This window comes from Quercus robur, chromosome 5, assembly GCF_932294415.1.
Source record: "Quercus robur chromosome 5, dhQueRobu3.1, whole genome shotgun sequence".
Taxonomy (NCBI): Eukaryota; Viridiplantae; Streptophyta; class Magnoliopsida; order Fagales; family Fagaceae; genus Quercus; species Quercus robur.
Window position 1 is genome coordinate 61,129,454 of NC_065538.1, and position 6,073 is coordinate 61,135,526.

The 6,073-nt window shown below is 37.0% G+C and overlaps 1 long non-coding RNA gene across 1 annotated transcript; it reads left to right on the forward strand.

Annotated features, from left to right (window-relative positions):
* The first annotated feature begins 633 nt into the window (after window positions 1–633).
* On the forward strand, window positions 634–2,489 carry LOC126726548 (uncharacterized). The gene is made up of 3 exons (XR_007655980.1): window positions 634–838; window positions 1,172–1,229; window positions 2,201–2,489. It is a non-coding gene; the product is annotated as an uncharacterized LOC126726548 (long non-coding RNA).
* Window positions 2,490–6,073: the final 3,584 nt, after the last annotated feature.

Consider the following 6,073-nt stretch of genomic DNA (forward strand, 5'->3'; position numbering starts at 1 on the left):
AAAGGTAGTGTGCCAATCTAGAACAAGAAAAAAGAAAGGTAAAATGTTTTTGTCAAATGGTACCAAGACTGAAGACAGCGGCAGTAATTCGCTTAAGGAGAGTGTATTGATTATTGAAGCACTCAACTATTCCATTCTGTTTCAGTTATATCATAGAGAAATAGAGAATGAAGTGTCCATGTATAAGAATTTTTTTCTCTAAAAACCATAATCATAGGTTACAAACATATGCTAAGTTAGGCCTCATAGCCTAACTCAAGGATAAATGAAGCAATAAGCCCTCCCAAAGCCACAATATTTTAGCCCAAATCCCATTAAAAACCTGTGGAAGTGTTCCTTTTTTAACTTAAGGATATTAATTGACACATAAAACACAGTTGGTAAAATCTCAATATACTTATTAATCAATTATACTTTCTGTGTTTAAAATCAATATTAACTGTAACGCCCCAGCCCAAATCAAGAGAAAAAAGTTCATAAAAAAAATTTTAAAAAAAATCAAGAGAAAAAAGAAAAAGGAAAAAAAAAGGAAAGTCAGATATTTTTTTAAGGAGCCACACGTGTGACCCACCTACCCCACTCCCCTCAACCACACAATCTCACCAATATCACCTCATATCACCTCATGTCTCACTCTCTCTTGACCGGTTACCTAAGGGCCTTCTCCCCCACTTTGCTTTCTTTTTCACACAAAACACACACACACACACAACTCCATCTCTCTCTCTCACCTTCACCGGCCACCACTCCATTGGATAACCACCACCATCTTTTTGCGACGAGATTCACCGAGGAACTTCGTAAAAATCTCTAGGCTCCTTCATCTCAAACTATTAAGGTAAAAACTCTAAATATTTTGGTGGATTTTCATATTGTTGATCTAAGCTTTTGAAGTGATATTCACATGATTAAGCCTTAAGAGTTTTGATTTGGTGAACATATTCTGATGAAGGGCTTAGGGTTTTATTTACTTATATAAATGGTGGTCATTTGAGGTTTTCTACCTTCTAAGTCTAGGCTTGCCTAAGTGAACTGTTTTTTTTATTTTTTTTGTTTTTTGTTTTTTATTTTATTTATTTTTTTTTTTTTTATGGGAGATTAAAGTTATTTAACTAGACTTAGTTTAAGATTTTCAAACTTGTCATGATAAACTTGTGTACCTTTTCTTTAGGTTCTAACTAATTCTTGTGGGGGCACTTGGAAGCTAGGCTTTTATGCGGTATTACAAGGTAAGTAGCTACTTAAAACATGTAATGTGTGTATGTATAATGTGGGAAAATGCAAAGTTTTTATTATTTCTCGGAGACTGGCTTTGATGTGATTCGTTTATAATGGATATTACAAATAATTAGACAATTTAAAGAATTGGAAAGCGTCAATTGACAAGTGTGTGTGAAATCTGACTGGATAGGAATTCCTTTGGAAATTATGCAAATTCATCGGAAATGTGTAACGAAACTTGATTATATAAAGTTGCTAGCTCTTTATGACACCTTACCTCAAGTCATGGCAATTGTGATTTCCCAGTGATTACTCAACCAAATACTTGGATCTTTGTGGTGTTGGTATGATGGCACCTGAGTCTATGTGACATGGTAGCTAATAACTGGTACTTAGAGTCTTTGTGACACAGTGGATTATATTATGGCACCTGAGTCTGTGTGACACAGTAGCCAGTGACTGGTACTTGCAATCTTTGTGACACGGCCAGTAGTGCAACACCTGAGTCTTTGTGACACGGTGGTTTATAGGATGGAACCTAAGTCTGTGTGACATGGTACCCAATAACTGGTAGCTTTTGCTTTGTTCTTGTAGTCTTTGTGACATGGTAGCCTATAGCTTTATACTTGAGTTTGTGTGACATTTGTAACTAGGCATATTAGCCTGTGGGGATAACTACTGTATGTATCTAGAATTTGGGTTCTATTTTAGGGTATTCAGTGGATATCATTCTCGCTTACCATGCGAGTAATGTAATGTCCCAATGTACTATTTCGATTACTTTGATGCTCCATTATTTAAAATGCAATTTATGTATTACTGTACTGAAAGTGTTTATTATTGAATTTAACTCGAAATTCGTAAGTTATGATAGGCATGCCAAAGTATCCATCATTATGTATTTGTCATCTCATATGCACATTAACATTGCTACTTACTGAGCTTTGTCTCACTATTGTTTAATAATGAATTTTTACAGAGCAGGCAGCAACCTTTTGAGTTAGATGTTATGGCTTGCCGTAGTTAGGCAACTACTGATGGAGGCTGAACTTTTGTGATGGAAATACTTAGATGATATCATAGTGTAGGCTTGACTCATTTTTTTGTATCTGATAATGGTTATGACTACATTTCCACTAATGAGACAAGTTAAATAATATGTAATTATATTTATTCAAACCTCCATTTTTTTGTGGTCAATGGTCATTGTAATTATTGCATAGAGTTCTGGCTTACTTCGGGAATATCTTTATGGAATTATTATGATATTCTTGATGTTGGTACTTAGTATGGATTACTTGGGTTGATTTGTCAAAAAGGAAAAATATATAGGTACCTTTGGGTTGTATTTCTCATACTTCGGACCTTTTTGGGATTGGGGTGTGACATTAACAGATATATTAGGAGTTCTTTAATATCTGATTCCTTCCCTCAACCTAAGATGCTTTACCACCACCGCTTGCCTCCTGAAAGATCACTAGCAGTAAAAGGAGGTAAACCTAAAATTTTCTATACTAAGCTTCCTCTACTTGTCTTTTTCATGTAATACTTGACATCATACATTAGATCACTCCCAACCCGTACATATTACATTAGGCATTTATGAGCAATCAAGAAAGGACGGATAAAACCTTATAAATAAATAAAAGAAGTCAGACAGACAAAAACAAATATTGTACTCAGTGACCTTAATTCAGGTAAAGGAGTTTACTTGCCTCAATATACAATAATTTGGAATAATGAAAGAAGAATATTAAGATAGCTATCAAAATATGCATAATTCTCCTGGCACCTACCTCATCTTTGGGAACTATTTTCTTCTCATAACCCAATTGGTCACTGATTAAGGACTTCTTAAGTTTCATTAACTCCATCACTGGCATTGCAGTATATTCGGGTATAGAGGCAAAAAGCTTCTGCTGGTGACTTGCAAAAATCAGATAAAAGTAGGATTTTGACAATGATACTGTTATGTATACGATTAATGGGAAATAATTTCTGTATTTCAACATGGAAATGTCTTTTTGCAAGAAAAATTCACGGCATTTGATAACTCACAAAGGCAGATAAAATTTTCTTTTGATATGGTTTTGGAGTGATAAAGGATGTCCTTGGCTTGAATGCAAAATCAGACTTTTAGATTTGATATCATAGAAAGACATAGTGGTGGGCAATACTGGTAGAGTGCAATTAATATGCACTACAAAACCTTTGCATTGCTTACAACTATTGTACCAATTAAAATTCCAAATGAATGAGTAACAACCATGGCAAACAGTTTCTTGATTTGATCGTGTAGTGGGCAGTTGATGTGGTATGAAAAATCATTTTTTTATTATTCCGTTTGACCAATCAATATTTTCCATCCAAGGGTTAATGGCAAGGATTAATTTGACACTTCACTAAAAAGGTTAGGGGATAAATTGATACAATTGAAATATTATGAAACAAATTGATAAATGGTGTAAAAGATAGGAACTAACTTTGTAATTTATCCAAAAAAAATTAATACAAATTATGTCTTAACATAAGTTTTTTATTTTTAAATAAAAAACACACACACACAAGGGAGACGAAACATGGTGCTAACATAGGCACTCCACAAACTCCACTCTAAAGTTATAATAACTTTGAAGAGAGAGTATGACAAATTATACTATACACGGCACTCTCTTGTATGTCTTAACATTAGTTAATACAAAAAGGAAGGGTAAAAAAAGTGTTATGTTGACTAAGTTACATAAGGATCTTATTTGAAAGATGAATATGTTTATTAGAAAATTATTATCTTGAATATGCTTCCAATATAAATGAAAACCAAAAGAGTGTAAACGTTGAAACAAATTATCTTTAATCTATAACATCATAAAATTTCATTCCAAATAAAAGCATCATTAACAAATATAATGCCAAACATATTTTCAAACATAAATAAAAAAAATAAGAATGAAGACAACCTCTTTTTTAGAAAAGAATGAAGACACAACCTAGATGAAAATATTTTGATAGTAGTTTCAAAGCATATAATAAATACAATTATAACATATTTTTAGATATACACATAACAATAAAAGTGAAGACATAAACACAATATTGGAGCCACAATTGCAACATCAACAACAAAACTGCCAAAAGTTTCAATTTTTTTTTTTTTTTTTTGGTGGAAAAGCGGGAGGTTTTATTTAAAACACTGAGTTCATACAACACCTACAACTGTGCTGGTGTTACAAAGTCGAATTTCCCCCAGACCAGACAAGTCCCTCACATATGGTACATATACAAAAGTGAGACATTCACTATAGACAGTCATCCTATTACGGAGATGGGTCCCCCGCTTTGCTAGTGCATCCGCACATCCATTTGCCTCACGGAACACATGATGCATGTGAACTTCCCATTCCTGCTCCAAAAGGTTCCTGCAATCACAAATCAAGGGCAAAATATTAGTGGGATAATTTAAATTTGAACTTGTTAGCCAGTTTAGGACCACTTTGGAGTCTAGTTCCAGATTAAGGCTCTTTACTCCCCTATTCCATGCCATTGCCAGTCCTTGTCTCACTGCCTCCAACTCAACTATATTGTTTGTTGCGATGCCCACATGTATAGAGAATCCTGCAATCCATTGGCCCTGGTGATCTCGAAGAACACCCCCTGCTCCAGCCAGACCAGGGTTGTCTAGGGCACTGCCATCAGTGTTGAGTTTAAGAAAGGGGTGGGGGGGTTTGCCAATTGATACTCTGAGGTATCAGATCCAAGGGTCACTTGGTGGTACCGGCAAGGAAATAAAATTCGATCGCCGCTTGAACAGAGGAATAGATTAGGCTATGCTGGGATCGTGATTTGTTTGAAAATATTCTTTCATTCCTTGCTAACCAAAGTTTCCAACAGGTAAAGGGAAAATAGACCTACCAAGGGGGTGGTGGGGTAAGGAGGTTCTATCCACTGTAGCATTTTATCTCAGCCAGTCTTGAAGCGGCCACTGGAAGAAAGACAAGGGCAGGATACCTGGGGATTGGTGCCATACCTCTTTTGCCCAAGGGTAGTCCCGAAGAATGTGAATAGTCGTTTCAGGAGAGTGGCATCTGGGACAATGGGTATCCGTATTTGGACGACTAAATGCGAGGTATGTTTTGGTGGGGAGGCGGTCTCGCATAGCCTTCCACAAAAAGAGTTAGATCTTTTTGGGACAAGGGGATACCCATATCCATTGCCAAAAGGCTTTGTTCCAAGGAACCTGATGGCGCTGAAAAAGGAATTTAGACGCGGATTTGACGGAACACGTGCCCTTGTTGTGGGGCCATAGAAAAGAGTCAATAAGGCTAGCAAAGCGGGCTACCAAAATGCCTTGAATAAGGTCCTGGATTTGGGTGGGGAGGGGAAGATTTAGAGAGTCGAAAGACCACTCCTGGTTAGACCAAAGAGAGTTGACACGGCGGTCGTCCACCTGGGGGGGGATAGGACCCTCAATGTAGTTCCGCAGGGATCCGTTAGGAAGCCAATGGTCTTGGCAAACTCGTATGGACCTCCCATCCCGTATAATCCATCTTATGCCTTCAAGAAGTAGCTCGGCCCCTAGAGAGATAGCGGTCCAAATGTGAGAGCCTCTTGAAGTTCGAGGGGTGTTAAACATAGTAGCATGAGGAAAATATTTTGATTTAAGGACCCTGGCCCAGAGCGCCGTGGAATTGGAATAGAGGCGCTAGGGCTAGTTCATGAGAATTGCTTTGTTTCTATGCCAGGTAGATGACATACCCAATCCTCCAGCCTCTTTGGGGAGCGTGACAGTCTCCCAGTTGACGGTGTGGCAACTCCGGTGTTGATCCGTGTCTCCCCAGAGGAAGTTACAGCTCAT